The following is a 27,400-nucleotide window of genomic DNA, read 5'->3' on the forward strand; positions in this document are numbered from 1 at the left end:
CCTCCACATGCTGTTGGACTCCAACTCCCATCAGCCCCAGGCCCCCAGCCAAACTTGCCAGTGGTCAGGGACGATCAGGGTTGTATTCCAGCAACATCTGGAGGTCACCATCTTGGCTCCTCCTGGCCTAAGAAGGTAACCTCACACTTTGATGTGAGCAGCTTTTGAGGCGAGAGTTTGTGCAGCCTTTGACGTAGGCCTCTGTGGCTCAAGTGCCATATCACTATCATTTCTTATTTATTCAAATGGCTATTCTGCCTTTTCTTGCCTAGCTCTCAAGGCAGATCTCCACATCAATGGAACACAATTATATATTGATATGATTATCAAAACATAAATATCAGACAGAAAAGTTTATGAAAGGAAGAGTGTGTGACTAAGTTTTTAGGAGTGCTATTTATTTATACAAAATGTTTATATACTGATATTCATCAAAAACATCAAGTGATTTACAACTATTTTACATAAAACCCACCCATTAAAAACTATGTAAAAATCAGAAATCATCTGACTTTTATGGAAAGATAGAGTCTTAATTGCCTGCATAAGCCTGAGGGAATATAAATGTTTTCAGCAGGCATTTAAAACTCAAAACAGAAGGCGGCTACTAATTTTTTTTGGAAGAAAATGTCTTCTCACCCCTGAACAAAGGCTGGAACTGTTTATCAGAAAATTATCTGAATGTTCATAAAAGACTGTCTTCCATACTCTGCGAATTTTTCCTTTGAGGTGAGACCAAATCCTACCATCTTTGAATTCTGGTTCCCAGGCTTCGACGACCTGACTGCCTTCCTGATCCATTATTACCTTTGCTTTGGGTGCAATTCAGCATTAGACCTGATCCTGCTTTCTCTTCTGGGCACTGAGTTCCTGCAAATGGTGGTCCTGTCCTGGGAAAGAGCTCATTTGGCATGAATAGCTATGCATCTGCAGACTGAAGAAAATGAGCAATGAGTAGGGGTGGGGTGGGGGAAGTCTAGAAGGGATGAATAAGTAATTAATTTGGATGATGTTAAATTATTAAATTATTGAAAATTGAAAATAAAATATGGGGGGGATATGGAAAATGAGCAATGGCAGGAGTGACAATCTAAGCCAGATTCAGAGGAGTCAAACAATGTTTTTGCATTGCTATGCTATTAAATTGTCACAATGCAGCACCAGCTAAGCCAGGCATCCCCAAACATCGGCCCTCCAGATGTTTTGGACTACAATTCCCATCATCCCTGACCACTGGTCCTCTTAGCTAGGGATCATGGGAGTTGTAGGCCAAAACATCTGGAGGGCCGCAGTTTGGGGATGCCTGAGCTAAGCTATAGTGCAGGCATAGGCAAACTCGGTCCTCCAGATGTTTTGGGACTACAATTCCCATCATCCCTGACCACTGGTCCTGTTAGCTAGGGATGATGGGAGTTGTAGTCCCAAAACATCTGGAGGGCTGAGTTTGCCTATGCCTGCTATAGTGGGACTGGCACAAGTTGTGACCCATCAAGCTGAACATGTCACACCCTCTATTCCAAGAGTAAAGGTAAAGGACCCCTGGACAGTTAAGTCCAGTCAAAGTCGACTATGAGGTGTGGCACTTATCTCACTATTCAGGCCAAGGGAGCTGATGTTTGTCCACAGGCAGCTTTCCGGGTTATGTGGCCAGCATGACTAAACTGCTTCTGGTGCAATGGGACACCGTGACGAGTGCCAGAGCGCATGCAAACGCCGTTTACCTTCCCGCCACAGCAGTACCTATTTATCTACTCACACTGGTATGCTTTCAGACTGCTAGGCTGGCAGAACCTATCCCAAGGACTTGATAAGCATTTTATTTTCTGCTTGCAAATGTAGAAAGGAGGGAGCCACAAATAGTGACCCGACAAGCCACAACACATGGCTCATGACTGAGAATCCAGCCCAGGGCACCATTATGTTAATGCCTCAATTAGCCCCTGGTTGAAATGAGATATGGCTCTAGCATTCTTTTCAGTCCTATCCTTCACTGATAATTCCACTGGGACATCAAGACTTAAATATATTTAATGTATTAATTCCAGGGCTGCTGGAAGCTAATTTAACATTTCAGAAGTAATTATAAGTGAAAAATAGCCCAAGTCCAGCATTGCTGAAATAGGTTCTCCCCATCAGAAGAGGTTGAGAAAATGGACTTAATAGGAGAAAGATGGTTTCTCTTCTTAGAAAATTGTAGTAATGAATGTTTTGAGAACCATCCAGATGGTAACAGACTCATTTAATGAATGGGAATTACAAGTTCAAGGGGTTGGAAGTGCGTTTTTGCTCTGTACAGGGGCTGTGGAATTACTCACTTCTCATGAGGAGAGGCTCATTCATTCATTCATTCATTCATTCATTTCGCAGAGCCATTGAATAAAAGCAAGGGTGGCCCAGATGACACCAAGGAAGGGAAAAAGTTTATAACTGGATTCCACTAACAGAATTGACAATAGAATTTAGCCAGCGGGGCCTTTTTATTGATGATAGGAAGAAACTGGAAAGTAGTGTGCTCATATCATCTGTACAGAAGTGGCAGTGGGGTTTTTTGTTGTTACTTTGACAACCTGGTCTTTTGTCTATACGTAAGCCAAAAATTTTGAATTTGAGTAGAATGAGTTCCCATGCATTTCAATGGGACTGAGACTGCAATCCAGTAAGTACACTTACTGTACTGGAGAATTTCCAGGAGGAAGGTCAGGTTAGGATGCAATTCTAATCCCACTTACCTGGGAGCAAGGCCTACAGAATTCAACAGGGTTGTGTACACCTAGCAGTTTGAACTGTGTTTTTTAAAATAAAAAATCAATATAAAATCATGTTAATTAACTGTGGGTGTACTGAAGTAAATCAGTACTGAGTGCTGATTTCCTTAAGAAATCACGTGAATAGGCTTTTGTTTTGTTTTGTTTTATATGGGTGGTGATGTTTTGGTGAATACCATCTATCACCATGCTGCTTATTTCTGTTGTTGAAACACTCCTGGTGGGGCAAGACACTTTTGCTTTTGTTTTTGAACCTGCTCTTTTGTGGAAGTCTACTGTATCAGAAAACCTGTCTCAAAAAATAGGGTGGGTGGATGGGTGTGGCCAAAAATCCATGTCTATGGTGTATTTAAAGTTTCTGTAACTCAGTTGGGCTTCTGGTGGGGCCAGGTGAGCACACACATGCTACTATTTTGTACAAATTTGATATATCAGAAAACTTCTATCTCGGGGGGGGGGGCAGATAAAAAATACTGAAATATGAACAATGAACCCCAGGTTTCCAGAACTCTGGGAGGCTGTGAAAGTACTAACTGAGAGGAGGAAACAGTAGCGCATGATGCAAATACTTCCCATCCACTAGAGTAGACAGGAAACATTGAGATCAAGTTCCGTTTAAAGTGCTTATGTGTGGAAGAATTTACACAAAAGCATGCATGGAAAAATAGGGTCTGTGTGACCCACTCGGGTATAAGCATGGCCTGGGACACACTTCTGTGGAGACCTGGTTTAGAATTGTACTGCTATTCTGAGACAGTAGAATGAACCAAGAGTCTTGTGGCACCTGAAAATTTTATTTTGGCACAAGCTTCCATGTACCGTAGTAGAGGCCACTTCCCTAAGTGCCTCTAGTCCTCAAAAGCTTATGCTATAATAAAATTGGCAGAAATCACTAGAGAGTATCCAACTGAATGCAGTTTACATGAGAAGGACTTCAACAGCCCTTAATTGAAATCCAAGTTCTTCAACCAAATTGAATTGCACTTGCTTATATATCAACTAAGTACGTTTCAGAAAACTTTTTAAGCACGTACATAGATCCATCATGATCACTTCCATAAGGGAGCTAGTATGTTACAGAAAAGAGGATAAATACAGTGGTGGCATCACCCTTCATGGATCACTGCCTTGTCGTGGCGAAGGGGCTTAAATAACTTAGAGAAGTTATGTTCTGACCAAACGTGATCCACCTGGAGAAGGAATTGGCAAGCCACTCCAGTATCCCTGCCAAGAAAACTCTATGGACAAAGACAACAGGCATATAAAAGTTATGACGCTGGAAGATGAGCCCCTCAGGTCGGAAGGCGTCCAACATGCTACTGAGGAAGAGCGGAGGACAAGTACAAGTAGATTCAGAGCTGATGAAGCGGATGGGCCAAAGCCGAAAGGTCGCTCAGTTGCGGATATGCCTGGAAGCGAAAGGAAAGTCCGATGCTGTAAAGAAAAATATTGCATAGGAACCTGGAATGTAAGAACCATGAACCCTGGTAAGCTGGATGTGGTGAAAAATGAGATGGCAAGAATAAATATTGACATCCTGGGCATCAGTGAGCTAAAATGGAAAGGAATGGGTGAATTCAGTTCGGGTGACAATCATATCTACTACTGTGGGCAAGAATCCCGTAGAAGAAATGGAGTGGCCCTCATAGTCAACAAAAGAGTGGCAAAAGCTGTAATGGGATGCAATCTCAAAAATGATAGAATGATCTCGATACGAATCCAAGGCAGACCTTTTAACATCACAGTAATCCAAGTTTATGCACCAACTACCGGTGCTGAAGAAAGTGAAATTGACCAGTTCTATGAAGACTTACAACACCTTCTAGAAATGACACCAAAGAAGGATGTTCTTCTCATTACAGGGGATTGGAATGCTAAAGTAGGGAATCAAGAGATAAAAGGAACAACTGGCAAGTTTGGCCTTGGAGTTCAAAATGAAGCAGGGCAAAGGCTAATAGAGTTCTGTCAAGAGAACAAGCTGGTCATCACAAACACTCTTTTCCAACAACACAAGAGACGACTCTACACATGGATATCACCAAATGGGCAGCATCGAAATCAGATTGATTATATTCTCTGCAGCCAAAGATGGCGAAGCTCTATACAGTCAGCAAAAACAAGACCTGGAGCTGACTGTAACTCAGATCATCAGCTTCTTATAGCAAAATTCCAGCTTAAACTGAAGAAAGTAGGAAAAACCACTGGGCCAGTAAGATACAATCTAAATCAAATCCCTTATGAATACACAGTGGAAGTGAGGAACAGGTTTAAGGATTTAGATTTGGTGGACAGAATGCCTGAAGAACTATGGATGGAGGCTCGTAACATTATACAGGAGGCAGCAACGAAAACCATCCCAAGGAAAAGGAAATGCAAGAAAGCAAAATGGCTGTCCAACGAAGCCTTACAAATAGCGGAGGAGAGGAGGCAAGCAAAATGCAAGGGAGATAGGGAAAGATACAGGAAACTGAATGCAGATTTCCAAAAAATAGCAAGGAGAGACAAGAGGGTCTTCTTAAATGAGCAATGCAAAGAAATAGAGGAAAACAATAGAATGGGGAAAACCAGAGATCTGTTCAAGAAAATTGGAGATATGAAAGGAACATTTCGTACAAAGATTACCATAATAAAGGACAAAAGTGGTAAGGACCTAACAGAAGCAGAAGACATCAAGAAGAGGTGGCAAGAATACACAGAGGAATTATACCAGAAAGATATGGAGGTCTCGTACACCTCAGGTAGTGTGGTTGCTGACCTTGAGCCAGACATCTTGGAGAGTGAAGTCAAATGGGCCTTAGAAAGCATTGCTAATAACAAGGCCAGTGGAAGTGATGATATTCCAGCTGAACTATTTAAAATTTTAAAAGATGATGCTGTTAAGGTGCTACACCCAATATGCCAGCAAGTTTGGAAAACTCAGCAATGGCCAGAGGATTGGAGAAGATCAGTTTACATCCCAATTCCAAAGAAGGGCAGTGCCAAAGAATGCTCCAATTACCGCACAATTGCGCTCATTTCACACGCTAGCAAGGTTATGCTTAAAATTCTACAAGGCAGGCTTAGGCAGTATGTGGACCGAGAACTCCCAGAAGTGCAAGCTGGATTTCGAAGGGGCAGAGGAACCAGAGACCAAATAGCAAACATGCGCTGGATTATGGAGAAAGCTAGAGAGTTCCAGAAAAACGTCTACTTCTGCTTCATTGACTATGCAAAAGCCTTTGACTGTGTCGACCACAGCAAACTATGGCAAGTTCTTAAAGAAATGGGAGTGCCTGATCACCTCATCTGTCTCCTGAGAAATCTCTATGTGGGACAAGAAGCTACAGTTAGAACTGGATATGGAACAACTGATTGGTTCAAAATTGGGAAAGGAGTACGACAAGGTTGTATATTGTCTCCCTGCTTATTTAACTTATATGCAGAATTCATCATGCGAAAGGCTGGACTAGATGAATCCCAAGCCGGAATTAAGATTGCCGGAAGAACTATCAACAACCTCAGATATGCAGATGACACAACCTTGATGGCAGAAAGTGAGGAGGAATTAAAGAACCTTGTAATGAGGGTGAAAGAGGAGAGCGCAAAATATGGTCTGAAGCTCAACATCAAAAAAACCAAGATCATGGCCACTGGTCCCATCACCTCCTGGCAAATAGAAGGGGAAGAAATGGAGGCAGTGAGAGATTTTACTTTCTTGGGCTCCTTGATCACTGCAGATGGTGACAGCAGTCACGAAATTAAAAGACGCTTGCTTCTTGGGAGAAAAGCAATGACAAACCTAGACAGCATCTTAAAAAGCAGAGACATCACCTTGCCTACAAAGGTCCGTATAGTTAAAGCTATGGTTTTCCCAGTAGTGATATATGGAAGTGAGAGCTGGACCATAAAGAAGGCTGATCGCCAAAGAATTGATGCTTTTGAATTATGGTGCTGGAGGAGACTCTTGAGAGTCCCATGGACTGCAAGAAGATCAAACCTATCCATTCTTAAGGAAATCAGCCCTGAGTGCTCACTGGAAGGACAGATCGTGAAGCTGAGGCTCCAATACTTTGGCCACCTCATGAGAAGAGAAGAATCCTTGGAAAAGACCTTGATGTTGGGAAAGATGGAGGGCACAAGGAGAAGGGGACGACAGAGGACGAGATGGTTGGGCAGTGTTCTCGAAGCTACGAACATGAGTTTGACCAAACTGCGGGAGGCAGTGGAAGACAGGAGTGCCTGGCGTGCTATGGTCCATGGGGTCACGAAGAGTCGGACACGACTAAACGACTAAACAACAACAACAACAGTGGTGGCAGAGGCAATCCCAGTATGTTGTTGTTCCAAATGAAATCTGCTTATGCTGTGACATTTCTATGGGCTAGTCTCCCGTTCAACGTATTTAAGAGTGCATTGTGAACAGCTTTTAGTACATTCTGTCTGAATGCTGGATGTGAGATCTCCCTCAGGAGGATATTAGAAAAAGTCACTCTCTGGAGGAAAGAAGCAAGTGTACATACTGTTTTAATAAGGGGACCAGTGTTTTAGGTTTATTTATATTGCTGTATGGGAATACACTTTTGTACCTGATACCTGTGTTGTGATATCCTGAGGTTTCGTGAAAATAAATAGATCTGATATCTCTGACTGATCCTTAACTCTCATTACTGGCTTATGCATTCTAGCCTGTAGTAACATCTGCACACTGGGAGCAAGTACCAGACCTTGACAGAGTCATGATTCTATTTGAAGAGTGGCGTATTCCACTGGAGGAAGCCTCAAGTACAAAGAAAACATTCTCAGTATCAGAATTAATGTCACCAGAAACCAACATTTGTCCTAACACTCTGAGGTATGAAGTGCATACATTTCCCACAAAACCCCCAGAACTTAGTGCCCCTTTCCACAGTAAACAGCTTCTTGATTATGGAAAGAGATGGGGGCAGGGAGAGAGAGAAGTATTTGATTTCTGGACAACCTGAGGTCTGGGTGTACTGGATAAATGCTGGACCTGAAGATTAGTGGAGCATTTTTTAAAAGAACAGTCCTGTATGTTAAAAAGCTATTGCAAATAAAACAACAACAGGGATGGGCTAGATAGAACCATTGTCTCTTCTGGACTTGCTTCCTTATTTGCATGGGAAAGCATTCAAAAATTGTGCCCCCCCCCCCCTGCCGTGCTGTTACCTAGAGAAGTATGGTCCTCTAATAGCCCCTCAGCATTCCACCACCTCATTCCACTGCCTGTGTAGACCCAGATGCAAACTAACTCTTTTTGAAAATAACTTCTGAAATGCTATTCATTCATTGTTGTTTAGTCATTTGGTCGTGTCTGATTCTTCGTGACCCCATAGACCAGAGCAGGCCAGGCACTCCTGTCCTCCACTGCCTCCCGCAGTTTGGTCAAACTCATGTTAGTAGCTTCGAGGACACTGTCCAACCATCTCGTCCTCTGTTGTCCCCTTCTCCTTGTGCCCTCCATCTTTCCCAACATCAGGGAGTCTTCTCTTCTCATGAGGTGGCCAAAGTATTGGAGCCTCAGCTTCAGGATCTGTCCTTCCAGTGAGCTGTCAGGGCTGATTTCCTTCAGGATGGATAGGTTTGATCTTTTTGCAGTCCATGGGACTCTCAAGAGTCTCCTCCAGCACCATAATTCAAAAGCATCAATTCTTCAGCGATCAGCCTTTTTTATGATCCAGCTCTCACTTCCATTCATCACTACTGGGAAAACCATAGCTTTAACTATACGGACCTTTGTCAGCAAAGTGATGTCTCTGCTTTTTAAGATGCTGTCTAGGTTTGTCATCACTTTTCTCCCAAGAAGTAGGCGTCTTTTAATATTCACTCATAAGGTAAAGATAAAGGTACCCCTGACCATTAGGTCCAGTTGTGGATGACTCTGGGGTTGTGGCGCTCATCTCGCTCTATAGGCCGAGGGAGCCAGCGTTTGTCTGCAGACAGCTTCTGGGTCATGTGGTCAGCATGACTAAGCCGCTTTTGGTGAACCAGAGCAGTGCACAGAAACGCCATTTACCTTCCCGCCGGAGCGGTCCCTATTTATCTACTTGGACTTTGACGTGCTTTTGAACTGCTAGGTGGGCAGGAGCTGGGACCGGACAACGGGAGCGCATCCTGCCGTGGGAATTTGAACTGCCGACCTTCTGATCAGCAAGCCCGAGGCTCTGTGGTTTAGACCATACTGCCACCCACTAGGAAGTAAATCAAATTCAGTGTATTTTACAAAACCTTTGTTTTAAAAAAACATTTTCACAGCATTTTTTAATATGTTTTTAGATCCCACCCCAGCTAATTCACTATTCTTTTTTCAGTAAACCCTCGTTACATGTCACCTTAGCTTAAGACCATGCTAGGCCTTTTGTTTTACTCTACAAATGATGCATTTTATCCTAGCAGGTTTAGATCTACATACTAGAGAATGTAACATTTTCCTAAGCATTATGCTGTAACACCTAAGGCTCAAACCTTACCTTTATTTAAAACAAATGGCATGGTGGGGATGGGAAAAGCTTCCACCAACCTTATAACCCTCAAAAGTCTATTGTGTATAAAAAATGAGCACACGTGATTTGTTTAATGAGGTTTACAAAGGCAACAAATGGCAAACTTATCCAATAACATTGTCACATGTGCAGCAAGTTGTTGTTGTTTTAAGTGCTGAAGATTGATACATATTGCCTTTGCAAAATTTATACAGGCATGTCATATGTTTCAAATGCACTCTGTTGCCTTATGAACCATCTGAGCCTTACTGTATTGCTAGAGAATGAGGAAAAGGTGTGGTTACATGGAGGTTAAGCTGTAAGCGAGCTCAGTTTCTGACATTGCACGATATAATTGCTGGTCACAGGGCACTTCTGTTAAGGCATCAGCCTTAGCTGCCAATTTCCTGGCTTTCCTGGCCTTAATTCTGATCTTAAACTAGCAGGGTTCCCCCCCCCCACACACACACACTCAGGCTGGGTTTTTCATTGAAAATTGCTGCTTTTTCAGTGGAAGTTTGAGGCTTGCAGTGGACCTCAGGAATATCTCTATTAAAACATTCTCTCTTATAAACTTATAATGACTTTTTAATATAAAAAAACCACCACCAAAATTCTTTTTTTTCTCCAGCCTAGCTGTTTCGAGGCCTGTATTCTGGATCCATTCCAAAGTGTAGTGTATTTTTCCATCTGTCAACTGCAATGGAAAATCTCGGACATTCACAATAATCTATTTAATCATAATTAATATTATTTTTAAACAAAGAAAACAACAACTGCAATTTTCCCCCACCCTCTGAGGGAAGTCTGCGTGACAAAGATGGACACAGAGAGGCAAAAGGGTATTCTGAAATGTAGTTAGCTTTAGTTCAAAAATAGCTTCTTCCCATTATTATCAGGGAAAGCTCTAAATCAGGGGTGTTTATGGACTCCGATTCCTATCAGTCCTAGCCAGCTAGTGGTTAGGGATGATAGTACTTGTAGTCCAACATTTGATGACCCCATATTCCACATCCCCACTTCACAGCTCCCAATGGCTTCATATATATGTAAAAAGCACTGGAGACAAAATGGAACCCTATGGAACCCCACAGCAAGGCACTGAGTAGAAGCAGCTGGTTCTGCAGTTAAGAAAGGAAACACTGGAATGCTCCCAATCCACAGAGCCATTCCAGGAGGTCACTATAGTCAATGGTATGTAAAAGCCCTAGAGCAGGGGTCCCCAGACTTACCGCGCGGCGGGCCGGAGGGCAGGGGAGTGCGCGCGCAGCGGGCCGGAGGGCGGGGGAGTGTGCGCCCGTGCGCATGCGCACACGCACACAGGCGGGGAAAAAATCGCCGAAAATCGCTTGTGCGCATGCGTATGGGCCTCCCCCGACCCAGAAGTGCACCAGAAATGACCTCTTCCGGGTCGGGAGAGGCCCATACGCATGCGCACAAAGGATTTTCGGCGATTTTTTGCCGATTTTTTAGATCGTCGCTGCGCCGCGCGCCGTGAGAGCGGGCGGCGGCAGCGGGCGGCGGGGGTCGTCGCGGGCCGGATTGGAAGGCCGATTGGGCCGCATCCGGCCCGGGGGCCGTAGTTTGGGGACCCCTGCCCTAGAGAGATCAAAGAGGAATAACAGGGTCACATTGACCCTCTCCTTCACAATAAAGGTAAACAGAGTGACTCAGGGTTTTGATAATCAGCTACCTGGTCACCTCTCTCTTGGTCATTCCACACAGACAAGTCTACCAGACAAGAGTTGAATTTTGCTTCAACAGTAGTGGTACAACAACAACACAATGCAACAACACAAACTTAGGGGGCACAGGACAGGCCGCTGCAGGGCACACAGCACTGGAATTTGGGGTGGGGTGGGGAGTTCAGGAGCAATCTCAGGGGTCCTGCCACTGCTGCCCCCAATACACACCCTAGCACCTACTAGCTGATAGGGTTGACCCTTCCGCCATTTTGGATTCCTTTCTAGGCTGCAGTACCAGGAAAGGTCTTGTTGCTGCTTCTTTCCTGCTGCCCGACCGCCCCAGAGCTGCTCTGTACAGCTTCTCAAAACCAACAAATTTGACTTGCACAGGGAGGAGCACAAAGTTTTAAAATTGCAGATCCATAACTAGCAATACAGGCATAGTATACTCTCGGCCATTTTCATAACTGACAGCTATATTACGCTGGCAGCTGTATCGACATGGCCTTCTATCATCTTGTAGAGTATTGACACTGTTCTTGGAATTTATTACCACAGAGAGTTTGACTGGAAAATTAAATAATAGGAGAGAGAAAGAGAGAGAGAGTCTCTTGACTGGTTAATATGATTACATGACTCACACTCTGGCACAGCTACACATAGGATTAAGTCCCTGAGCTTTGTAATCATCTGGAAATGTCATTACTGACAGTTATCTCCCCTCCCCAATTAGACCTTGGCAGTCACTTCCTGTCATCCAATTAGAATGTAGCAGTTTCTCAATAGTGCCATGCATTTAACATGTCTAGATAAGGAATAGGCAATGTTGCAGCATTCACCCTGCGAATAACGTGCTTGCTCAAGCTTGATGCCTCGGAATTTTACTTACATGATATATCAAAAGGAAGTTGCCTGAAGAGTGCTCTCTTCCCAATTGGTTTGGAATGAAGGTGCTTTCAACCAAAAATAGCCCACGCCCCAGTTCCACAGGCAGTTCCACAAAACTATTAAATAGATTATTAAGGAGGTCAGCATTAAACTCAGAGTTGATGACTTATCTCAGGCAAATGGTTACTGTCGTCCTTGTATTATTAACACTAGCTGGCCTTACAGGGTGGTTGTAAGATAGAGTTGCCCGGGCATAGCCGGGAATTGGCCATCGAAAACAGTGTCTGGGTGGAAATCTCCAAAATGTCTGGACATATGGCAGTCCATTTGGGAAAACTAAAAAAAAAAAAAGCTCAACAACTATCAATGTAAGACAACAGGTGTGATGTCTTTTAATCCTAAGAAGTGCATGGCGATGATAATGGTTTCTACTTATATGACAATTTAGAAGGTTCAGGACCTACGGTAAATGGAACTTGTATGTTTGCAATGGACTATATTATCATTTCCGTATTCCCCCCCCCTGCCCCCTGCCCCAGATAGCTTTTGTTCAAAACCCTAAACCCAGGATGTCTACCATAATAAAAATGCATTTGTGGTTAAGGAGGGAAGAGTTCAACATGAGCACCTATCACCACAATTCATAGCTGATTGGATAAGAATTGGAGGTTGTGGTATTGTCAGCATGATGGATTAGGAACACACACACAAATCTTTTTACCTCCTCATTTGTATTTTAATCAGTCAGCTGCACCTGATAGACTTTTCCAAATGGTCTTTTCGTTTCTCATAAACAGCTTGGAAGCTTACAAGTATATAATATAAATATATCAGATGCTGCTTGATTGGCCACATCCAACTGATTTCTTTTTCACAGGTGACAGTTCTCTTTCTTTCTCCTCACAGATAGCAATGTGGATGTCCAATTCTCTCTCAACTAATTAAGGCCTTGAAGAATCATACATTCATTTCAGGTTTCTATGCACTTAGTATTCTTAGTATGGTCTGGTGTCAGACTGACCTTTTTGAATATTAGCTTGCACATTCTGAGAACGTTTCTTAAGAATTTCTATGCTTCTTTTCTCATTTTAATGGTTGTGTAGATACCTATTGATTGTGGTTACAGCATGGCAGCTATCTTTCTTGTGTTTTATTCACAACTGACTCCCTATACTCATTCTTTAAGCCAGTATTTTGTTTTTTGCTTGAATTTCATCTTCAGGCTTTTTAGTGTTTGTTTGTTTGTGTGTGTGTGTGTGTGTGTGTACACTTTCAATTCCCACTTGCCAACAATAAAACAAAAAAGATGAATTATCTTTATTGGTGTCAGTGGTTTATAAAGTAATGGCCACTGGTACCATGATTCAGACACATTCTGTTTATTTAGCTAAGTCAATGGAGATATTTGCCAAAGAATTCAACTTAGTTTGTTGACTAATTAGGTTATTATCTGCATGCTGTAAAAAGAGATGAATAATTCCCTGACAGATATTTTAAAAAGGCATCACTAAATCTATCTTGGTTTTTTAATACGAGACCATGAGGTGACCATTCCTTTGGATCTCTGAGACTGGAAAATACCAGAGGTCACAATGAACTGATGAGACAGTAAAAAAACCAACTACAGTGTCTGGGATGTACCAATTCAAACGGTGCTTTGGGGGGGGGGGAGGATTCCTATGGCAGGAAGTTGTCTCACTAAACATTGTACCCTACCAAAAACAGAACTGCTTAAAGCCCTTGTATAAACAGGGGAGATAATGAAGGGTTTAATGAAGAATAGCAGCTGCCTTTTCAGCTTCTTGTGTTTCTTGGGGGAGGGGGATTGTTTCTTCCAGTTGACACCCAAGTAGATGATATGTGACACAAATTCTACAATGTTGGAGTACTCAGTAGACATCAAAGGTCATGAACTAAGACTCCTCTGTCCACTGTCCAATGCCAGTCTGTGAAGAAATCTAGAGGAAATATGAAAGATATAGATACTCTCTAGCAGTGGTTTCAAGTTGATGGTGTTTGGACCGGGGGGGCGGGCTGTGTACCCCATCCAGGGTGTCCGTGGCACCATTCACATAACAAAAACTACCATACATATATATGGTATATATATATTCTCAAAAGTAGGGGGCATGGCTTGGCTTTTCAATAACAGGGGGTCTGCAGTACTTAGCTAATTGGGAACCACTGCTCTATATGATCAAGGCTCACACTTATAATACTGTTCTATATAGTACTCTTCTATAAGTGGCCTTGATGGTGCATTAAATGTTAGGTCAAATGATATTTCACTTGAAACTATGCTGGGTAATCAGAGTCTTTTCAAAGAGAACCATTGATCTTAAGAGGCAGTTGCTGAAGGAATGTTGTCATCTATGAACATCAATTAATTAATTATTGAATTAGCCTCTCAAAATAATAAACACCATGAAGGTTTTGCTTTATTCATATTGAAAACGGTGACATTTACACTCAGTCTCTCTATGTGTTTTGAAATCAGAGCTTTGCAAACTACCAATTTAGGTTCAAAAACATTTTACTACATTCAGTCTGTTAGATGTCTTCATGGTTTACAGCCCAAGCTTCGACTTAGCAAGCTCTCTCTATTTGTTTGTCATCTTTGCTTCATTCTCAGAATTGTTTAGCAGGGGGAAAATACTTAATTTTACATTTTAATTAAAACAAAGAGAATGATTCCCCGTTTCCATTCTAGCTGTTGAAAGAAAATACTCCCTCCTGTGTAATCTGACTCTCTTAATTATCTTATGAAAATTGATCTCCCTTTTACCTGCTCAGACTTTGTTCTTTCTTTCTTTTGCAGTTAGAACTACCATAAAATGTGAGAAGCATTTATGAATGCAGCTGTACTTTGCAAAGGGCATAAAGCTATGTCCGTAGACTGAGAATGAACATTGACTGGTCCGAGAAGGAAGAACGGGGGGGGGGGGGAGTCTGAAAGTTACTGAGTTGAACAGAAAAGGTTCTGTTTCCTCTGCTGACTTATCTGCACATTAATCGCCAGCATGGATAAGCTGACACTTACTCATGTGTAGAAAATGTAGTGTACAACATTTAATGGAGGTGCATTAAGCAAAGAAAAGAACCCTTCTCTCACCTGCCGAATATTTCCCTTTTTTTGCCATGACAGTTGTGACACATAGAAGATACCGAAAACAGATGAAGTGAGGATGGATCTTCATACTTCCTTTCTTCAGAGGCCATCTCTTCTCAGGTTCCCAGCTGTATGGGCTTGTTTTCAGGCTCTGGTCTGCGGCTTGCATAGTCTTTTCTGATGCTATGGAGAAATAGAGTTGTATGACATCAGTTTTGGGATGGGTGAAGTGGAAGCTGGGGCTGTTGAAAGGCAGGGGCTCTGTGAAATGGAAGGGGATAACCCAAATTTGGATATGCACAGAAATAAGCAGAGCTATTTTCCAATTCTGGACTATTTCTCCATTCAGCTTATTTCTGAACTAAATATGAAGAGGGTCTGTGCGCCTAGAAAATGGGACTATTTATGTTTCTGGACAGTGTGTTTTGTTGGGAAGAAAGGGCACAATGACCCATTAGATGTGTGTATGTAGCATTAAGTATAATTGCATAGATTTCCTGCTTCGAAAACTGGAAGAGTACAGCAAATTACATGTATTAAATGAATGTCAACTAACTAAAATCAAATGGAACAGCACCGAGACGCAAGACTCTTCTGCGTTCCTTGGTTCATTAAGTGTGCATTATTTATTTCCTGTACCATCTTTGTACATTTGCAAGGTAGCATAACAGAAAGGGGTCACTTGCTTGAGAGAAAGTGGGGGTAGGGGGGAAACAGCAGGGACATCATGAGCCCAGGAAGTCACCATGCTTGAATGTCAATGCTGCATGCATAGTTATTTCTGGCATTTCCACTCCCAATGTAGTTAACAATGTATATTTAAAATAAAAAAATAAAACCAAGTAAAGGTAAGGTAAAGGTAAAGCTCATCTCGCTTTATTGGCTGAGGGAGCCGGCGTACATCTTCCAGGTCATGTGGCCAGCATGACTAAGCCGCTTCTGGCAAACCAGAGCAGCGCACGGAAATGCCGTTTACCTTCCCGCTGTAGCGGTACCTATTTATCTACTTGCATTTAGATGTGCTTTTGAACTGCTAGGTGGGCAGGAGCTGGGACTGAGCAATGGGAGCTCACCCCATCGTGGGGATTCGAACCACCAACCTCTTGATTGGCAAGCCCTAGGCTCAGTGGTTTAGACCACAGCGCCACCCGCATCCCAAGTAATGAACTACAAATAGCAGAAAAGAAGAAAAACAAAAGCCAACAACAAAAATTTGCACCAGCAAAACCAAACCAGTTTCAATGAGGTTTTAATCTTGCACAAGCTCAGTTGGTTGGTTGGTTAAAACGAAGGACCTTCAGTTCATGCAGGAGAAACAATAACACTCAACTCCAGTCGTTCCAAAGACAAGTCCTCACAAGCTAGAAGCAGCCCCGCCAGTAGCCACAAGCAGTTGTGGACTTGGGGCTCTCAAACAACATCCGTGCACTGTGTGATACTAAAATTTGACACCCCCCTCACCTCTTGTGCTCCATTCTACAGCATTGTTTTGCTGACCCCTGGGGCACGGCACCCAGTGCAACCGCACCAGTCTCAGTACCCCATAACCACCTCTGCCATACACATCACTTCTGAACACGTGTGGGGTGTGTGGGGTCAAGAAGAGTTCCTCCAAATATTATCTGGGCATATGGAATAGGCAGGTTGATGTAGCTCAGGGGCAGCCAGGGGGGTTGCCCTCCAAATGTATTTGCACTCCATCAGCCCCAGCTGACGTGGGCAGTGGTTTGGCAGATGTAGTCCAACAACATCTAGAGCAGGCACGTCCAACTTCCAAGAGACTGCGATCTACTCCTACTATAAATAAACTGGCAGTGATCCACCCATTGAATTGACCAGAGTTGTTGAGTTTTTTTGCGAAGGCTTCTTCAAAGTTGTTGAGCTTTTTGGGGGGGAGGATTGACTAGAGTTGTTGAGCTTTGTTGGGGGGGGGGGTCTGTCCTCGGTGTAGCTGGCATTTCAGTTTCATTGTGAAGTCTCTATGAAATGCTGCATGTTAACTTTTTTTCTTTAAAATGCTTGGTGTCTCATTTAAATTCGGCCTTGTAGAATTTGGAACAGCATCAAACATGACAACCAATAAGAGGTTTTGCTTCGTGAGAACATTTTAAAAAGCCAAGATATCGTACACAATTTATGGAAATAATTAAATTGCTTTTTGTTAGCATCAAACTATATTGTGCAAAGTGCAAGGGCTTTTTTTATTGTACTGCTATGCATCTGTTTTATTTTTCATAAGTTGCCAAGAGAAGAAAATCATAAATCATTCCTTTTGGTACTACACTAAAGTTAAAATGACTGTCATAAGTTTATTTGCTTAGACAAACTATTTCATTAATCAAGGTAGTGCTAGTCTTAGCTGAGCCTCAAAGTCCAGTTAGCTGAAATGCCAAATGACTAAGGGGATGATATATCTAAGTAAATAAACTATATGAAAACCTTTTGAAAAGATCCATTAAATCCCACTATTACATCTGTTACTTGGTATTCCTATATTTATGCCTCCGCGCTCTGCTGTTTCATAGAAAGACACCCTTAGAGCCTTTCAATATGTGTGTGATTTGCTATTTTATGCTTGTATTGTTATATAAGCAGTTCATACATTCAAATTTATTTATGTGCAAGTCGTCATTTGTGAGGTTGCGTGCAATCAGTCTGTTAGGTTTGTTACCTTTAGTTGCTACATCACTGAATCTGCAATCCTGAAATAGTTGAATTCAAGTCAATTTTCCCCATTCAAGTTGGTCTGTTCCTTCCAACCATTAAAAGTTTCTGCCTGCATATGCTATTGATGTTATTGCGGGGGCTGGAGAAGCATGTTCTAACCAACCATCTTTGGGTACCATTCACTTCAATTCTGCTAGCGATTACAAAGTTTAAAACATGACTGATCAGCTCCCTGCCTCCTTTCACCAGGTGCTGATCACAAGGGGCAATAAAAGAAAGAGGTGGCGTCAGCACAGTAGTTTTACTCCCTTTCTAGCTTCAGATGATAGAGTTAGAACTGCAGTAATATAAGACCATCCAGATCCTCCCAAAGCAGTGGCTCATGTGTTCAACAGGACAAATGGCACCTTAAATGCACAGGGAAGCAAATGCAGGTTTTCCTCTGATCCCCCGCACCAACTTCTCCCAGCATGTGCAAAATTTGTATATCATGCAACTAGCTTCTAGCCAGCTTCCTATATGGAGGGAAGTTGTGGTGTGGTGGAATGTTTGTACAATCTCCCCTACTGATTTTTTTTTAATCTATTTATTAATTTTTCCAATTAAAACACAATTATATTACATCAATTATTTCCATTATTTCAAATTATACAAATACATATCAATTGAACCAAATATGCCGAGGCAGTGAGGTACTGAGCAAGTGAAGTAGTTTCGAGGACTGGACAGGTAAACCTCAATGCCAGTTTGAGAGCCCTTGTCACCTTGCAGTAGTGCTGCTGAGACATATCCCTGCCACAACATCCATCACTGCGGTGTCACTGTATCCCAGCCCTATGTTCAGTACATTTGTCCTGCATTAGTGGCATAGTAATGGGGGAGGCGGGAGGGGCGCGCCGCCCCAGGCGGCAGGCTGGGCAGGGGGCAGCAGGCTGGATGGGGCTGACCACCTCTGACGGCCACCGCCGCCATGTGACGCGGCCGCTGCCATCGAGGAGAAGGCCTGATGCAAGCGAGACTACCTCACTCCGTGGCTTGCTCGCGGGGTTTGCTGTGCCGCCGCGTCGTATGCCTCCTTCGGGTTTGCCACCCCGGGCAGCCCGGCGGCTAGCTACGCCACTGTCCTGCATTAAGAGTCTCTGTGACCATGGGACAGGGGTAGGGGTGGGATTGGCTAGAGCGCCTTTTAGGCACAACACTTATTTATCACTGTTTGGATCAAGAACCAGCCTTTAATCCCAGACTGTGATGCAAATCTTAAGATCTATATAATAGACCGGGTGTCTGTGTGTCTTATTTGTACATTCTTTCAGTTTCCCAAAATGTAACATTCAAAAATTTGTACAAACAACTTACACATTCTAATTTGACTTCTTCTTCTTCTTCTTCTTTTTTAAAGGTATATGTCTGTGCCTAAATATTTAATGTCAAGACAGGTAAGAGAAAAGGCAGGCTGCAAAAGCAGGAAGCTGGAGCAGAGAGAAATCAATTCTATGAAACTATTGCTTTTAACAACTTGCATCAGTCATGTGCCAAGTGGTGAATTATTTCCCCCGCATTACTTAGCCCCAGCAGCATTGTCTGACCCAGCAAGAATCACCATATCTATTCTGACCCACCCCAAAGCCAACTGCAATTTTAGCTACCTCCCCCCCAATTCAAAAGCACAATTAGCTTTACTTTGAAACAGAAATGAATTGTGCAAAAAACAGTGAATTAATCTCTTAACTTTTATGTGAATCCGTTATGTGTGAATATAAAAAGACAGCCCAATGCTATATTATATGTTTACATAGAAATGATCCACTGTGTTAATGGGGTTTGCTCCCTAATATGTGTGTATAAGGATTGTGACCTTATATATTATGGTCTTCATTTACATATTCCTGCTATATATTAGTGTGTTCTCTATATATGTAGAACTGCATCCATAGTTACCAGACATGTGACAGGACCCCCCCCCCCAAAAAAAAACCACCCTAAATGCTTCTCAGAGTCCTCTTTAGCCCTAGTTTTGGTGACTGTGAGCATCCACCAGGACCACATAACACCTGTTGTAAAGGATCTACATTGGCTCCCAGTATGTTTCCAAGCACAAATCAAAGTGTTGGTGCTGACTTTTAATTCCCTAAATAGCATCACTCTGTAAAGCTGAAGGAGCATCTCCACCCCCATGAGATCCAGCTCCAAGGGCCTTCTGGCAGTTCCCTCACTGCGGGAAGTAAGGTTACAGGGAACCAGGCAGAGGGCCTTTTCGGCAGTAGCACCCTCCCTGTGGAACACCCTCCCATCAGATATCAAGGAGATAAAGAACTACACAACTTTTAGAAGACATCTGAAGGCAGCCCTGTATTGGGAAGTTTTTAATGTCTGATATTTTATTATGCTTTTATACAGTATTTGTTGTTGTGGCTGGGGCAACCCAGCCAGATGGGTGAGGTACAGATAAGATGATGATTCCTTCAGAAAGCACCAAAGCCAGATGTCCAAAGTTGAGACAAGTGGAACATTTGTTATTTAATTAACACACACACACACACACACACACACACACACACACACACACACATATATATATATATATATATATATATATATATATATATATATATATCCTACCTTTCATCTTTCAGAAAGGCACCCAAGGCACTTTATAACCACAGGAATGCCATAATTTATTTTATTTAGGAAGATTGTTTCACTGCTTCATCAAAGAGCTCCCTAAGAAATGCAGATTTAAAAAATTACCTTGGAAAGGGGCAGAAATTCAGTGCTTTTCCATACACAAGGTCCCAGGTTCAATCCCCAGCATCTCCTGATAGGACTGGAAAAGACTGTTGTCTGAAACCATGGGAAACTGCTCCACTGTTGATAGTACCAAGCAAAATGGGCCAATGGTCTGAGCCAATATGAAACAGCTTTCTGCGATTTTACAAAGAATTACGAAGCAGGTCTCTAGTTAGGCTAGAATGTATTTGCTGCCCATGCCGGCAGCCTGCCTTCCAAGGAGTCAAATGAGAGTGTTACTTCGTCCTCTATCATAACGTAAAAAAACAGGGAAAGTGGTAGAAGTTACGATTGCCATCTTGTCAGACAATGGTTTACAATCTATTATAACCTGCCAAAGTTGGAATATGTCTTTTTTATTTTGCTGCACTCAGTTAAGCTGTCAGCCACTGCTCCCTACTAAATATCAGACTTCATAGATTTGAAAGGTGGACACCATTGTTTTCAACAATCTATTTGCAGGAAAGAAATGAACTAGCCTCTTGTGTACTTTCTTACTGGGTTCCCTGCCTTGTAGTCCCCCAGACTGCAATTCTGAAATCTCTTTTTCTAAAGAGATCTCTTTTTCTAAAGTTTTGGTTAAGACTGGAATCAGGCCAGTTCCCTCCCACCCTTGTCTTTCTCCAAAAGAGAAATGGATTCATCATTTTGATTCTAAAGGGCCGTAGCTCAGCGACAGAGCACTTCCTTTATATGCAGATAGCTCTACGTTCAATCCCTGTCACTTAACATTAACACAGATTTCAGAGATCGCCACTGCCTCAAACCTTTTGTCACTTGGAGTAGGCTATGAAGCTAGCTGGTTTGGCTCAGTATCAGGTAGCTCTGAATATTCATTCAATTTATTTGTCACACTTATATACCACCTTTCTCAAATAAGGCTCCAGGGCGGTGTACCTCAATAAAAATACAAAAATACAAAAAGGACACACATACTGCAATAATAAAAGACAGATCAAATGTAAGAAAAACTAATCCATGGTTTGTAAGAAAAACTAATCCATGGTTTGAAGGCACAATAGGAAAAGGCAGCATTAAAATATTGACACCGCTGAACAAATCCAACTAGAGGAGATCAGCTAACAATATGGCTCACAGGTTCAAACCTCTGATTCTGCTCACTACACAAGCTTGACCTCTTGGAACAACTGGTGCCTGTTGCTACCACTGCAGTTAACCGACTGTAATTGATGGTTCAACCTGGCCATTCCCCAAGTCTGTTGCCTAGCTGCTCTTGCCCCTGTCGTGTGTCTGGTGCCATTATTTCAGCGTTAATAGGCCTTCAGTACAATGGAAGAAAACAGCAGCGATCAGGTATCAACAATGGCAGCAGAAGTGAGTGGCACAGATCCAGAAATCTAATTTTGGGCAGCCCTTCCACTGATAACAGCTGCAGAGAGCACTCCTGTCCATTGGAATTAATTAACTTAGAAGACTCATTTATGGAGAAATGCAGGCTCAGCCAGTGGGGCGGAGGGGGGGGTCATACAGCATTTTTTGGAACAGTTCTCTGGTTCTGTCCATCAAGCAGCATGGAAGTCACTGCCATGAGATAATTTTTTCAAGATCCTGATGGAATTTACTTTTTAAAGCAGCCATAAAAAGCTACAATCCCATTGAACTCAATGAGACATGTTTCTGTGCACATGCTTATAGGATTGCACTGTAATCTTCCATCAAACTGGGTGACTGGCTGTTCTGAGTGTCCTCCTTCTGAGAAGTTTTTTTACTGCCACAGAGCCTTTTTGTCTTATAGTGCCACTGGAAAGTAGTTTCACAATCAATCCTCACCAGGAATTGTAGCTCTCTGGAGGAAATTGGGGCCTCCTAACCAGTGGCGGAGGAGGGGGCGGGGGCGGTTCACCCCAGGTGCCACCTCTAAGGGGGGGGTGACAAGAAGGCACCCCACGGGGGCTTGCCCCACCGCCCCAGGGCACGTTGGCGCGAGCCGCCGTTATCGCGCCACCACAGCCACATGCGGAGGATCCTCCGCTCGCAGCTGCAGTGGCGGCAGGATCCCACCGCCGTTTTATGACGCTCAAGTGGCACTGTCAGCAAACGCCGTGTGGCACATGCATGGCACCAGTATGTACTGTGCATGCATGGCGTTGCACGCCAGGCGGTTTGCCCCACCCCCAACACCCCGCACCAGGTGCCGGTTAGCCTTCCTTCACCCCTGCTCCTAACAACTCCCAGAATCCTTTGAGGGACACCATGACTGTTTAAAGCGATATCGTAGTGCTTTAAATGAATGATGTGAATATGGCCTTAGAATTCATCCATACTAGAAAACAGATCAGGAAACAGAAGCATTTGTTTCACAGCACCCAGAATAAGCAATCATTAAACACAGTCATTAAACTTCTGAGCAACTCTTATAAATTTTTCTGTCTGCATTCATGTCTCTCTCTGTTTCGACTCTCCTTTAGCTGCAGCCTTCATGCGAGCCAACCTGTCCTTTTCTATCTGCTGCTCCCAGCCTGCCAATCTCTCTAGCTCCACCCAACCTTCCATTCCCCCACTGTCAGTCAAGCCCATGGACTTCCCATCTGTTGCAATCTGAAAAGCAATCCTCCCCAGCCCATTAAAGAAAAGAAAAAAAGCCAACAGGGATTTAGGTGCAGGCTACATATTAATTGTAATCTGCCATTCAGCTCTGAAATAAAGGGGTTCTGTGTTCAATCTCTGAAATTGTCCTTTTGAATGGCCTTAGAGAAGCCATGACCCTCAGTCCTGCTAACATCAATCCTATTGAAAACAAAAGGGCTTAAATTAATTGCAGTGCTCCATTGACTTTAATGTCAGCTCATCACAATTTACTTTAACAGGACTGGGACTCTAATCTGCCAGCCTTGGGTTCTCATCTGTTAAAAAAGAACAAAAATATTAGGAATTACTACTTCCTAGGGTTATCGTGATGCAAAGCAAAATAAGACGAGTTGCTCATTAAAATGGTTATATAAATTAATAACAATGGTTGCCGCAATTCATAGCATGGTGCAGTTCTTCAGCTATTAAATGCCCCCCTTATGGCGCCCTCACTCTCCTTCCCTCTTCTGTTGTGTTGTGTTTGTTGCTATAGCTACTAGCTATAGTACCATTCTAGTGACTTGAATGGTATGCTTGAAAAATTATATTTTTCAAGCATATTTTTACCCCTTTGTGACATTTCCATGACTGCCAGGCACCCAGCATGGTAACTGGTACACTTCCATTGAACTGAGTGTGTTTTAGCAGCATGGCGTTCATTGACTTTAATAGGAATCCGAAGCTTGAAATGTTGCTTTGATATGTAGGGTAAATGCTAAAAGTCTAGATTAACAAAAACCCAGCAAGACACTACACTTGTTAAATATATTCTTCCAATGTAATCATTTCAACATTTACTCTTTGAAACCACTAGAGTGATCCTTTTCCGCACAGATAATGTAACATCTCTTGATAGGCGCGGGAGAACTACAGAAATCCAAGAAAGAATTCCCCCCCCCCCGTTGTTCTGGAATGGGAGAATGGGACGGTATCGGGGGCATGCTAGGATGCCTTGTGTAATTTTTGTTTGTTTGGGGCTTTTGTAGGGCTTTCAGATGTTTTAAATTGATTTCTGGCTGCATAATTGCACAGTTGCACTGAGGAACAGTCATTCAGTTGCAGCAGCAACATTACTACTACTACTACTACTACTACTACTACTACTAGGATACTTGGCAGCTAAGTTATTATTATTCCAAAAAGGTCAAAATGGCTTGGCTTGCAAAAGCAGGAACATAGGACACTGCCTTTTACTGAGTCAGACAATTGTTTCAGGGTGCTAGGACAACTGGGAGTGCATAGCAGAGAGACAAGTTGAGATGGCGAAGATCCAGGAGGGAGACAAGCCAACTGAAGGAAATCTGGAGTTGTCTCACTGCCTGGTGGGTTGGTTTGTTTTCTCCTTTTGATGTTTGCCCCATCATGTGTGCATTAAAGCAGCTGTTTCAGCCTGCATCTGGGGGAAGGGCAAAGTCTTCTTCACAGTCCCTGACTCAGCTCCTCCAGAGCATCATCACAACAAACAGGCACCTATTGATTTAAGTTCCTGAAAGAAGTGCTATTTCACACATGCAAACTTCTCTTTCCATGTTGGCTGATACATCAAGTGGTGATTTGCATGTGTGAATCACCGATACAAGTTGGGGAAATGTACCATGTGCTTTGCATGCAAATGGTCTGACTCAGAAGAAGGCAGTTTCCTATGTTCTTAAGTATACATCAAATACAGATAAATTAAGGGACATGCATGCATACATGAACCAAAACCAAGGCACTCAAAGAAGAGATTCACCAGGTATTCTGACATAACTAGTAAGGAAACTTTTTCATCTATAGCACTGCATTCCCTTCATTAGATTCTGTGTGAGATTGCCATGTGCTAGCTACCTTATCTGACCCTTATTTGACTCCATTTCATTGGTGGGAGAAACAATCCTTTATAAATATACATTAGAATGATGCTGTGACTACAGTAGCTTAATTAGACAATTATTTTTTAAAACGCTTGTGATATACTTGCACTAAAATCCTTACATAACCACACACTCATTATTAACAACACCAGCATGTTGATCTAAAAGGTAATTTGAATAAAAGAAGAGACAGAGAAATCATAATAAGAAACTTTCTGTGAGTCATATGAAATACTGGCATAAACTTCCCTGTTTATGGGAGAAGAAGTTTCCACACTGCTGAAAAAGCTTCTGTGAGGTCAAAATAAAATGGCAGCAACATTCAGAAGGATCAGGGATCAGAGATTCAGTTTTCTTAGCACAGTCATGAGCAAAACAGTATCCTGAAAGGAGACAGCTCCACATACTACACACTTGCTCCATCATTTAAACCACTTTAAATGATTTGCATCCATGTCAACATCTAAGAATAACCTTGCTGGGGGATATCTAAATTGGTTCAGATATTGACTCTGATCTACCTCAGTTGGTTAGAGCACAGTGCTGATAATGCCAAGGCTGCAGGTACGTTCCTCGTATGGGACAGCTGCAAATTCTTGCATTGCAAGGGGTTGGACTGGATGGTCCTCAGGGCCCCTTCCAACCCTACCATTCTATGATTCACACACACCATTTGATGCAGGATTATATTCAGACTGGACTGTGTGGAGGAGGATACCACATATTCACAAACAACGAATAACTTGAAGCTCGGCTAATGGGCTTTCTGCTGAATACAACCTTTTCTTAGCTGTTGATATTATTGTACTGGGAAACATGATCTTTGAGTTAAAAACAGACGCAAGGCCCAGCCCCTGGAATATTCTGTAGAATATTCACGTGAATACTGTAGCTAAAATTCAGCAAGGAACCTCTTCAATTGTGTAGTTTAAGAGTTGACTGTCAGAGCCAGCCCAGCCATTGGACAGTGTCAGGCCACTGCCTCGGGCTGCAGAAGCCCCCAGTTGGCAACTTCCTCAGGTGCCTCGCCTGCCCTGCCACCTCCACCACTGGCGAAGAACACCACCGCCAGCAGTGCCATTTCCGAGGAAGATTTCATCCATTTTGTGTGAGATCTCAGCCAAAGTAGCATGATCTTGCTTGAAAATGGCACCACCCGGCAGGGCACACAGCACTGACAGAGTGGGCAGTGTTAGTGCCAGCAGCAGGTATGATGTTGGTGGCAAGAGCAGCAGGGCAAGGCAGAACAGGCAGGGCAGCACTTCCCATTTTGCCTCAAGCAGTGAAATGGGATGCACTGCCCCTGCTGACACTATAAAAATTAGCAGTCACCAACAGTGCTAGGCACTGTACAATATGTGACATTAAACCACATTATTTCCATCGCCATTACAATAGCTCTGAAGGCTGAGCTAGGATTATAAATAGGTTATAAATTTCTATATTGCAAATGGGGTGCTCAAGAGAAGAGTGGCTTGCCTAAGGCAACTCATTGGCTTGCACCTTTGTGGCTTCATAAATCATGGTTTATGAAGCCACAAAAGTATAGGCCAATGGGTTGCCTTGGGAACTCAGGAAGGAGCATCAGAAAATGCTTAAACCAGGCACCCCCAAAATGCGGCCCTCCAGATGTTTGGGCCTACACAACTCCCATGATCCCTACCTAAGAGGACCAGTGGTCAGGGATGATGGGAACTGTAGTCCAAAAAATCTGGAGGGCCAAAGTTTGGGGATACCTGGCTTAAACCATGGTTTATGAAACCAGGAAGGAGTTGCAAGGTCCTCTTTCATCCCTTCTCTCCTTGGGTGACTGCTTCGGTGCAGTGATCCTAGCTTGTTGTAACCCTACAGTATGTAATTACATCTAAAACATGGAGCCCTGGTCTAATGTTGGTTAAATAACCAGAGTAATAGCCAACACTGAATGAGAGTTCCCCATGTTGGAGAGCTCACTGTCCAATGTTCTTTGACAGACACTTTTCAAATATGGTGGGAACTGGGATTCAGAATAAAGCAATCTGCTTATTCAATATTTTTTTATAAAAAAAACCCAACAACTTAAAATTCAGGAATACTTGATGTGATTTGGTTTAATATCAAAGCAGCTCACAAGAATCACATTAGAAAGCAACATACATTGCAATCAGTATAATACCAAACACAGTAGGATATAAATAAAGCAAAGAACATCAACAGCAAATTCACCAAAGCAATTAATTCAATTCAGTAAAGTCATGGTAATTATTGTCACCTATAATCAAAGGTTATCAAAGCTTCTCACCTTGGAGTATCAAAGTAATGTATATTAACATTATAGGTTTTACAGTCAAATCCCATGGTTTAGACAAAATGAGTCACACTCAAGTTTCTTGAGACGTATCCTGGGGCTCCCAAGTTCAATCAAGTATGAGACAATGTGTGGAACTCTTGCATAATTCAAGTGAGCAATATATTTATCGTAATATTCAAATCAGATTAAGGAACATTGAAAAACAACATGTAAATAAAATTTGCTCCCCCAAGTTCTATGGTTTAAATACAACAGATAGCAGGGGCACTTATATTTCAAAGTTAATAA

Source organism: Zootoca vivipara, chromosome 3, assembly GCF_963506605.1.
Source record: "Zootoca vivipara chromosome 3, rZooViv1.1, whole genome shotgun sequence".
Classification (NCBI taxonomy): domain Eukaryota; kingdom Metazoa; phylum Chordata; class Lepidosauria; order Squamata; family Lacertidae; genus Zootoca; species Zootoca vivipara.